This window comes from Wolffia australiana, chromosome 15, assembly GCF_029677425.1.
Source record: "Wolffia australiana isolate 7733 chromosome 15, ASM2967742v1".
Classification (NCBI taxonomy): Eukaryota; Viridiplantae; Streptophyta; class Magnoliopsida; order Alismatales; family Araceae; genus Wolffia; species Wolffia australiana.
The window spans coordinates 6,639,465-6,651,499 of NC_135849.1; the positions used below are offsets into that span (position 1 = coordinate 6,639,465).

At 39.6% G+C, this 12,035-nt stretch overlaps 1 non-coding gene across 1 annotated transcript; it reads left to right on the plus strand.

Moving 5' to 3' along the window:
* Positions 1-5,132: 5,132 nt before the first annotated feature.
* TRNAT-UGU (transfer RNA threonine (anticodon UGU)) lies at positions 5,133-5,205 on the plus strand. Its single transcript has one exon. It is a non-coding gene; the product is annotated as a tRNA-Thr (tRNA).
* The last annotated feature ends 6,830 nt before the right edge of the window (positions 5,206-12,035 follow it).

A 12,035-nucleotide genomic window follows, 5' to 3' on the forward strand; every position in this document is an offset into this window, starting at 1 on the left:
CGCCAATGGGAACGTTCAATTCAATAAGTCTATTGGAATTGGCTCTGTATCAATGGAATCTCATCATCCATACATAACGAATTGGTATGGTATATTCATACCATAACATATGAACAGTAAGAACTAGAATTCTTATCGATACTGGAAACTCATAGGGAAGAAAATGGATTTATGGATGGAATCAAATATGCAGTATTTACAGAAAAAAGTATTCGGTTATTGGGGAACAATCAATATACTTCTAATGTCGAATCAGGATCAACTAGGACAGAAATAAAGCATTGGGTCGAACTCTTCTTTGGTGTCAAGGTAATAGCTATGAATAGTCATCGACTCCCGAGACAAGGACCGTTATCACTCCAATTACTCCAATTTTTGATTCATAGGTGATATTTTAGTAGGTAAATTAACGCCTCAGATAGCGAATGAATCGTCGTATGCACCAGAGGATAGATTATTACGAGCCATACTTGGTATTCAGGTTTCCACTGCAAAGGAGACTTCTCTAAAACTACCTATAGGTGGAAGGGGTCGAGTAATTGATGTGAGATGGATCCAGAAAAAAGGGGGTTCCAGTTATAACCCAGAAATGATTCGTGTATATATTTCACAGAAACGTGAAATCAAAGTGGGTGATAAAGTAGCAGGAAGACATGGGAATAAGGGTATTATTTCTAAAATTTTGCCTAGACAAGACATGCCCTATTTACAAGATGGAACTCCGGTTGATATGGTCTTCAACCCTTTAGGAGTACCCTCACGAATGAATGTTGGACAGATATTTGAATGTTCGCTCGGCTTAGCGGGAGATCTTTTAAATAGACATTATAGAATAGCCCCTTTTGATGAGAGATACGAGCAAGAGGCTTCAAGAAAACTAGTGTTTTCAATAAAATTTGTCCCTTAAATTAGAGTGAACAGGCTCCGTAAGATCCCGTAAAATAGGTGATGGGACCTAATCTATTTATGGTCTATCTATTCTACTTACTTATTTATAGTTTATAGTATGGAAATGCATCCATTTCCTTTGCAGCCATCAAGATACATGATACTATCGGAGTGAAATAAGGGATCTAAGGAAAACCAAAGGCTAAATTTTATTAGTAACAAGTTAATTCTTTTCATTTAAAAAGACTCACAATCTCAATATTGTGAGAAAAACTAACAATGACAAGATATGAGATAATCCAAAAAGCACTTGATCACGATAGCGAATGAATATACATGCTGCTACTATGGTAGCTGCGGGAATTTTTCTTGTGGCTAGACTTCTTCCTCTTTTTATAGGCATACCTTATATAATGAATCTTATTTCATGTATAGGTGTAATAACACTACTATTAGGAGCAACTTTGGCTCTTGCTCAAAGAGATATTAAAAGAAGTTTAGCCTATTCTACAATGTCTCAATTGGGTTATATTATGTTAGCCCTAGGACTAGGATCTTATAGAGCTGCTTTATTTCATTTAATAACTCATGCGTATTCTAAAGCATTATTATTTTTGGGCTCTGGATCTATTATTCATTCAATGGAACTCATCCGCTGATTCTTCAACATCAGTCGGTTCGGACCTCCACTTAGTTTCACCCAAGCTTCATCCTGGTCATGGATAGATCACCCAGGTTCGGGTCCATAAGCAGTGACAATCGCCCTATGAAGACTCGCTTTCGCTACGGCTCCGGTGGATTCCCTTAACCAAGCCACTGCCTATGAGTCGCCGGCTCATTCTTCAACAGGCACACGGTCAGAGATTATATTCTCCTCCCACTGCTTGAGAGCTCACGGTTTCATGTTCTATTTCACTCCCCGATGGGGGTTCTTTTCACCTTTCCCTCACGGTACTACTTCGCTATCGGTCACCCAGGAGTATTTAGCCTTGCAAGGTGGTCCTTGCTGATTCACACGGGATTCCACGTGCCCCATGCTACTCGGGTCAGAGCATAAGCTAGTGATGCTTTCGGCTACTGGACTTTCGCCATCTAGGGTGCAGTATTCAACCGCTTCGCCTAGCAGCACGACGCTTGTATTGCTCTCCCACAACCCCGTTTTCACGGTTTAGGCTGTTCCCATTTCGCTCGCCGCTACTACGGGAATCGCTTTTGCTTTCTTTTCCTCTGGCTACTAAGATGTTTCAGTTCGCCAGGTTGTCTCTTGCCTGCCCATGGATTCAGCAGCTGTCTTTTAGACTCTAAAATCTTTCATAAACCATACATTTTGGAATAATATATCATTTAGACTTTTTTCTTTCTATCTATCATCCTTCCATTTATCTACACTGGGACGCTTTTTATTTGGCAGTTTTCTGGATGTTAAATACCATTGGATGGGTTACTTTTTATTGGCATTGGAAACACATTACACTATGGCAAGGTAATGTTTCACAATTTAATGAATCCTCCACTTATTTGATGGGATGGTTAAGGGGAATATGAGTCGAAGCAATAACAAGAATATTTCTAGTGGAACTTCTTTCACAGTCCCTGGAGAGATAGTTCACTAATAAACCGAGGGATAAGTAATTCGACTCATTCACATACAGATCATGAATGTTTGGAATCCATATTAGCGTACTTTACTAGTGACCCGGCCCCGGGTTGTTGATTCTGGACTGGAACAACAAACCATGTTAAACGGAGTTCTTGCAGAACCTTCCTCGCATGGTACTTAAACGGAGAGTTAAAAGAAATTTATACCTTCTACTTTATCGATTTATCTAAAAAGTATATAATAAATTAATAGATTTTTAATTGGATTTTTTTGGAGTTTATAAGGTCTTTTTCTGTTTATTGAAGATATATTTCTGTAATGAGTGAAAAGTGTATAATTAAGTAATAAGTGTGTCTATTTTGTATAAAAAATGACTAGATAGAAATAGAATTAGTATGTATTTCGACAATTAGTGATGACAATTTAGGTCTAGTATACCATTACAAGATAAGACTATTTATTCAACAAATTGGATTGATTAATACGTGTTGAGTTTCTGTTACGATAGATCGATGAGACAATAGCTAGACCAATAGCTGCTTCAGCCGCTGCAATAGCTATAACAAAAATGGAGAAAATATCTCCTTTTAATTGTCGACTATCAAATAAATCCGAAAATGTGACAAGATTGATATTAACGGAATTTAGTATCAGCTCAAGACACATAAGTGCTCTAACCATGTTTCGACTTGTTATCAATCCATAAATACCAAGAGAAAACAAATATGCACTCAAAAAAAGTACATGCTCAACCATCATTGACTAACTCCTTCTGAATCTCAATTGATTTCAACAAAGAATTCAACTGGTTAAAATATCTAAAAATGAACTGTCTCGGTATTCGTTCTTGAATCAGTGACTGAGAGTTAAGTAAATAAGACTAGTGGGGATTAGTAAGCAACTCTCTTTATTTATAAAGCTCTTTCTTTAAGTAAAGAGTAGTTCCTCTTGTTCCTATTCTCCGATTCTGAATCTGATCTGATCCCGAACGGAGTTTATTTCGGGCTCTGTAGAGCGTTAGAATGCGTCTTCTGGTCGTACCATCTGATTCGTTAAACGTTGGTAAATCAGTAAGAAGATCGCTGTCTGCTGGTATTGCAAATAATGAAAGAAAGACCTTTTCTGTTATAGAGCCAATATGATCGTATTGATCCTTCCTTGAAAGAATCGCTCTTTTTTTAGGGAGCGCTGCCGTGCCACGAGGCACGACCATGGAAGTAATGAAAAAGAAGAAGTTCTGTAGTTGGACCATCTGCTCTATCCCTTCTATTTTTGCTTCTCCAGAGAAGGTTATGTTATTTTTAACATAAAACGTTATCCAGCGGATAAGTGTTCGCAACGCATACCGAAAAAGGCGCGACGGAGCGGAGCAGAAGGGAGCGAAATAATGACTAGTCTTTTTTTTTCAATCCGCTCAGCGACGAGCGATTTATGAGCAGAAGCGACGAAGCGGATACTTTACTTCGTAACCTTCCTTCTTGCAGTTCATGCTGAACCTTCTACAAACCGAGTGGAACCTTCTTTCAGAACCTCAACAAAAGTAAATGAATGCCCATCTTATACACATGTCCTAGGAATGTTTCAGCATCTAATGCTTTCGTGAGAGGTTCTGAAAGAACTCATCTATTAGCATATGACGCTCGCTCACTCGCGTCTGAATCTTAATATATTCACCGCTTCCGCGCCTTGCTTCACAACACTATTTATATAATGGTTGGGTTGAAACTTGACTTTGACTTTCCTGTGGGTTTTTATTATCACAACAGAATTTAATCGGCTCCAGTTGCGGATAAATCACCGAAAAAAAGTGATTTCTTACTTATTATATTAGCATCACGTTCTTTGCTCCTAAAGTCACGCCGTCGCTTCTTCGCTCCGCTCATATCATAAATTCGCACGCTCCTAAAGTCTGTACTCAACAGTTTTCTGTTGAGTATTTCATTTCCGATGCATCAAACATTTCCGATGAATTTTTTTTTCTTTTTTTTAGATTAAAAAAAGTTTTTATTGAATTTCTCAATTCATATTGAATACATTTTTATCATTTTTTATAGTTCTATTTAATTATCAATTTAAGTATTTCATTCTTATCTTATGAATTTTGATTATATATTAAAATTATATATATATTAGTTCCTTCCATTACTAATTTAACTAATTTATTCAAAAAATTTATTAGTACTTTTTAATATAGTCAAATTGGATTTTAGTAAGTTTTGGTATTGTTATATAAAACTTATATTCTTATAATATATAAGGTCTAATAGAGTTCTTATAGAATTAAGTAGATTAGCTAATAAATAGTCTAGTTATAATAGTTAAGTTAACTTATTTGTTTTTTTTTTGTAATTAACTATAATATAGTTAAGTAATATATTTTTTTTTATGCTAATCAATGTTTAAGATAAGAATAAATACACAACTATATACTATTACATTAGACAAAAAGGACTCTAATACTAGACTAGAGAGATATATATAATATAGGCTATATATAAGATAATAATAGACAAAAAATATAACATACAAAGAAAAGACTATACAATAATTCTGAAATGAAGAGAAGATAAGAAGAAAATAAACTGAATTGTAAATAGTCAAGATACTCATAATTTGCGTGCTATAAGTTAGTTTGGTTATGTGAGCCCGCTTAGCTCAGAGGTTAGAGCTTCGCATTTGTAATGCGATGGTCATCGGTTCGACTCCGATAGCTGGCTTTTTCCCTATTATCTGATTTTTTGATGATTGATGATACCCTCTTGACATCAAAAAAAGTCAAAAGACTGCTCTTTTTTTCCTTTCGTGAAATGTTGAGTTGCTCATTTATTATATTATGCGACATTAACTTCCACCTATGAATCAAAAACTGGAGTAATTAGATTTCTATCCAACAACTGAAACCTAAAATGAACTGGTTAAAATGAACTGTCTCGGTATTCGTTCTTGAATCAGTGACTGAGAGTTAAGTAAATAAGACTAGTGGGGATTAGTAAGCGACTCTCTTTATTTATAAAGCTCTTTCTTTAAGTAAAGAGTAGTTCCTCTTGTTCCTATTCTCCGATTCTGAATCTGATCTGATCCCGAACGGAGTTTATTTCGGGCTCTGTAGAGCGTTAGAATGCGTCTTCTGGTAATTGGAGGGACGAAGAGTTTACGAGCGGGTTCGACGGCGCTTAGTTAGGAGCGTTTACGAGCGGGAGCGGCGAAGTCGAGCAGTCTCAATTTTACTACAGGTACGAAGTAAGGGCTGGGCCACCTCGAATGGCGTGAGCCGCATGCGGGGAGACCCGCACGTACGGTTTTCAGGGGGATATGGCCGAAAGACCGGCCGGCGCCCACCCGACTAGAGGAACTGAGAAATTAATAGAGTACAAAACTTATCTTCAAGCTTTACCTTATTCTGATCGTTTAGAGGGCGATCGCGGAGTCACTGAATGAAGTCCTCCGTTGGTCGGGCCCCCTACCACTAGTCCGACTAGCTAGTGAGCGGTTCTTTCGGGCGGAAAGCAGGCCAGGCCCTACGGGCGGGCATCTCCCGCAACGCAAGCAGCATTGTTCGCCACCACCCGAGAAGCAAAAGATTCGAGAGTCAAGCAAGGCGCGAGGAATTTATGAGCAGGAGCGATAAATGAAACGAAGGTTCGACTTTACTTTAGGATAAATACATGCATAGATAGTGGTCTAATGACAAGGGCCGACGACTACAACTCGGGACGGAGCCGTATGATGCGGAAGTGTCACGTACGGTTCCCTGAGAAGGGAGTGGCTACCCACTGGAGCTTATAAAAACTACCACCGGTCAGGTCAATTCTGCTTTGGGGCCACCCCTTACTCTACCATTATTATAGGGGTATGGGGTTCGAGACAAAGAAAGATCAAGGCAGCATATCAGTTTTTCCTATATACTTCACTTGGATCCGTTTTTATGCTATTAGCTATTCCGTTGATTCTTCTCCAAACAGGAACCTATGTCATATCATAAATTCGCACGCTCATATCATAAAGCATTACTTTTTTTACCATTAATTAGACTAATCTTTACTTTAGTTTTACCACCTGTTTCCGATTTGATCATCACTATTTTTCATAAATCTGAAATATCTTCTTTCCTCGGTGTATAACTTTTTCAAAAAATGAGTTGATCCACAGATGGAGTTTTTTTGTCTTGAAATAAAACTCAAACAAAGACTAGTCTTTATTTGAGTTTTGTTTCGAGCAGTAATTGAAAAGAGAACAAAAAAGGATGCAAGACATTTGTTTCTTGTTCAATTCAAATAGCTCAGAACTCTATTCGCTTATTTTTTATACGAAACAAAAGCCTATTTTTCTAGTTCTCTATTTTAGATCTAAAGACTAAAGAAATGAACTAAATAATTATCTCTATATAAAAAATGGAAATAGATCCATAGGTTCCATACCTTGCTTGTTATATAACTCATGCTTCAAGAAAAGATCATATAAGAGAAATCAACAAATGAAGCAGGTTTAGTAACAATTCAAAAAAATGAAAAAGAACAAAGTGAAAAAAAAAAAAATAAAGCTTTTATTTTCCTTCCATATATTGCAGCTATAGTATTTTTACCCTGGTGGGTCTTTTTCCTATTCAAAGATCAGCCCTTTGTCTCTGTGTTTTCACGTCGAGAATTCTTTGCAGATGAAGAGATGTCAAAGGGGCTTATTACTTCCCAAAAAAATCCTCCTACATCTATATATAAACGCTGGTTCATCAAAAATACGCAAGAAAAGCACTTCGAATTGTTGATTCATCGCCAGAGATGGCTTAGAACCAATAGTTCATTATCTAATAGATCTTTCTGTTCTAATACTCTATCCGAGACCATTTTTTTTTTTTTTAATTGAACAGTTTTCATCTATCTCGGGATACTCAGTATAAATTAAAAGAGAGCTAGAAAAATCTCTGGACCTTAAATTATGATTTATTTTTGATTGGTCAAAATTCAAAAGCGATTGGAAACAAATATTAAAAAGAAACAATTGCTTAATTATAGTATTGATTTCGGGGTATGTATATTTTGTGGGAATTGTGTTGAGTATTGTCCAACAAACTGTTTATCGATGACTGAGGAATATGAACTTTCTGCTTATGATCGTCACGAATTGAATTATAATCAAATTGCATTGGGTCGTTTACCAATATCTATAATGGGAGATTACTCCATTCAACCTATTATGAATTCAATGCCAATTAACAAAATAGACAAGGATAATCCTCTTGATTGAGGGACGATTAAACCTGAATACGATTTTTTTTGCTATTTGCTATGGGTTTCACTTGTATCCACCAAGTATACAAGTGAAACCTAACCATACATGTCCGCCAATTATATCTTCTAAATCGTCCACACTAACAATCCAACCTTCTCCTCCAAAAGGAGATTTTAGTAAATAACCAAATATAACACTTGGGCTAAGGGTCAAGTTGGTAATTTTTCTTACATCTCCCCCTCCTGGAGCCCAGGTATCATATACACCACCAAAATAAACAGCTTTGAATACTAAAAGAAAAGCACCTAGACCTAACAAAATTAAGTGAATACCTAAAATTGTGGTCATTTTATTTCTATCTTTCCATACATAACCAAAGAATGGAAAAGATTCTTCAAGAGTTTCAGGTCCCAGAAGCGCATGATAAATGCCGCCAAAGCCTAAGACTGCAGAGGAAATTAAGTGAAGTACTCCAGACACAAAGTATGGAAAAGTATCTATAACTTCTCCTCCCGGACCTACCCCCCAACCTAAAGTAGCTAGATGGGGAAGTAAAATCAATCCTTGTTCATACATCGGCTTTTCCGGTACGAAATGAGCCACTTCAAATAGGTTCATTGCTCCGGCCCTAACTAATACTAATATAATAGAAAAGAATAGAAAAGAACTGTCTTTTCTGTATACTTTGCCCGGTTCCGTTGCTACCGTCCCGCGGGCCTTACGCAATGGATCGGATCATATAGATATCCCTTCAACACAACATAGGTCATCGAAAAGATCTCGGACGACTCACCAAAGCACGAAAGCCAGAATCTGTCAGAAAATGGATTCCTATTTGAAGAGTGCATAACCGCATGGATAAGCTCACACCAACCCGTTCATTTTTTTGGATCCAATTTGGGATTTTCCTTGGAAGGTATCGGGAAAGAATTGGAATGTAATAAAACGATAGAGAATTTTTGAGTTCTTGCATGCCAAATAATTTTCAGTAGACATCAGAAGAATCATTGAAACGATTCAACGATGCCTAAACTAAAGTCAAAATAAGTTTATTTATTTTATATTTATATAATTTTATTAGCCGGTCATTTTTTTATTTGATGATCGGGGTAGATCATACTGAATTTAAAGTCATTAATGTTTTGGAGCGTATATCAAGGGTCAATCTTCCGTATAAAGTTCCATCGGAACAATTATTTATTTTACATACCTCGTCTCTTTAGTTTTTTTTAAGAAAGAGGAAGCAAGTGTGGGGAAAAATGACAAGAAGATATTGGAACATCAATTTGGAAGAAATGCTGGAAGCAGGAGTTCATTTTGGTCATGGGACTAGGAAATGGAATCCTAGAATGGCACCTTTCATATCCGCAAAACGTAAAGGTATTCATATTATAAATCTTACGAGAACTGCGCGTTTTTTATCAGAAGCCTGTGATTTAGTTTTTGATGGGAGACTAGGTGTTCGGCTAGCTCTTGACTTGATACGGAATCCACTTATGGTTTGGTAAGCTTCCACTCTACCACGACCTTACTGATAAACCATTTCGAGTCCCCTTAGGCGCGAAAGCGGGAGCGAGAGCGTGGGTAGTGTTGTCAGTGTTTTTATAAGCGGATTAAGACATGGTCAAGTGCTATCGATCGGCGGTAAGATGGTCCTGGAAGGTGATGCTATCCGCATTCTTCGGGCAGCTTCTTTACCTTCGGTAACTTATCTTTCAGATAACGTTTCATCTGAAGAACTGAGGTTCTGAGTTTACTTCACAGAACCTGAGGTGAGGACCGATTTGTCAGATTCGGAGATTATTGATCGATTTGGTAGATTATGTCGAAACCTTTCGCATTATTACAGTGGGACTTCAAAAAAACAAAGTTTGTACCGAATAAAGTATATACTTAGACTTTCATGTGCTCGAACTTTGGCGCGTAAACATAAAACGACGATCGCACTTTTTGCAAAGATTAGGTTCAGAGTTTTTCGAAGAATTTTTTATGGAAGAAGAAAAAGTTCTTTCTTTAATGTTATCAAGAACTTCTTATCCTTTACATCAGTTATATAGAGAACCCATTTGGTATTTGGATATTTTTCGTATCAATGACTTGGTGAATCATTTATGATTCAGTTGTTCTAAAGCTCTCTAAATTAAATCGAAGGTTTCTTTTGTTCTGCAAGAAAGAAGCCAACTTTTCATCGTTTCTTTGACTTCGTAACATTCATCTTCGCTCCTAAGCGCTAAGCGCCGTCGCGCGTTTCTTTGACTTCGTAACGTTTCTTGCAGAACATGAATCGTTGATGAATCTTCATCTTCATCTTCATCGCTCCCGCTCAGAACGCTCCTAACTAAGCGCCTAAAGGCGCCAGCTCACTCGCGCCTTTGGTTATCATAAGGCGCGAGGCGTGAATTAAGATGAAGACGGCGGCGGAAAAGTTATGAAAAAGAAGCGAGTTTCTGGCGGGAGCATAAGGGAGCGTTTATGAGCAGAAGCGACGGAGCGATAAATTAAATAAACGTTATGTTTACATAAAGTCAAAGTAAAGTAAATCATTACGAAGAATGACGTACGTTGTCCCCTCCTCTCTGCTCTGGTAACCCGCCGCCAGTCATATAGAGCGCTCTGCCCGCCACCGCATATGTAGAAAAAGAGGGAGCGGGGAAGGATGCCATTTGACTTTGGATCTCATCGGAAATGTTTGATGCTTCTTGGGGCTTCTTTGGCGACCGTGAAGTCACCGGATGAATTGCCGAGTATATAGATCAGATCCGGACGCTGCACCGCGGCGATACGGACTCGACCCGCTCCTACCCACCCGGGGGCACCTTAGCATGTCGGGAATCGAGGGGGGACTTACTTGACGTCACCACTCTCGTCGGTTGCTCCTAAAGTAGCGCCTGCCTTTCGATCGATACACAGTTGAGGTTCTGCAATAAAAACGAACGCTACAGGTGTGGGAGCGATCCTGGTCAGGGAAGGCTAAGACGGCGCCTTGCATATGGGTAGCAAGAGGGCGCTTATGCCTCCGTCGGCCCTTATGGGGAAGGGCCCAGCCCAATAGGGACAGCACACCCCCCACTTTAAGCGCACCTCTGTATCGACTGAATGACTCTATCTAAGGGTGACGTCGGTGGAACCGGTGAACAGATTTCCTAGCAGCGAGGGAATCTGGGACAGAGGGCTCGTAGTACCCCTGAGATTCCATTGATACAGAGCCAATTCCAATAGACTTATTGAATTGAACGTTCCCATTGGCGTGCATCCAGCAGGAATTGAACCTATGGGTTATTTCAGCTTGCAGGGTGTCAAGATATACCTCATGCTATGAAAGATACATAGTAGTTATTGAATTCTCTCATCGAACCATCATGAGTTGCCATATATGTATAATATTTTGTCCATGTTAGTTTCTTGAATAACTTGTATAACTAACCATCAAACCCTAATCACTCATTACATTAGTATTAATGTGTAACACAGATCATTGGATAACATATTCTGTAAAATCCTGGTAAACATTGGATAACATATAGATCATTAAGCTTGCATCCTTTGTTATAATATCGTGGTCTATAAAACAAAACACTTAAAAAATAGAGTTGATAAGATCATGTTGGCTATCTAGTAGTGTCACACGATCAAATCTCGAGCTAGGACTCTTTGCTCGGAATTGGCGTGTGCCGGCCTCAGTGCTTGGGCAGAACACTGAGCAGCCTTGATCTCTTGCAACAGAAGCTCTTGGGATTGCTTAAGATCGCATAGAGGGGTTAGAGGAGATGGTAGTGCTAGGCAGCGTCAGTGAATAGGGTCATTGCATTGATATCATAAAGGTTACATTGTAGTTTACATGGGGGAAGACGAGGGGTGTTACAAAGAATGAGACGAGGCGCCTTGCGCTGAGGTAATGTCACCACACTGCCTTAGGGCCGTCGCTCCGCGTGCGTGCACTCTGCCGCTACACAAGTGCGCCGGGCCGGGCGCCGTGCGCCCAGAGGCTTGGCGATCACACACGCCACCCCTGCCTCGGCGATCACACACGCCAACGGCACCCATGTCAACACTCTAGCGCACAACGTGCGCTACGCCGCCGCATCTAGCGGCCCCGAGCTGGGCGCTGCGCGCCTAGCACTACCCGTAGGAGCGCTGCGCGCCCACTGTGCCGTCTCGGCGCTCTCTGTGCGCCACATGCCTTAGTCTCGTGGCGGGATGTCTCCCAGCCGCGCGCCCCGCACACGAAATGCGCGCGGCACCCGCGTGGCCGCTGCGCGGTACCCGCAACTCCGCGCGCTGCGCCCACGGCATGCCGCCTGGCCTGCGCGTCCCGCATCTG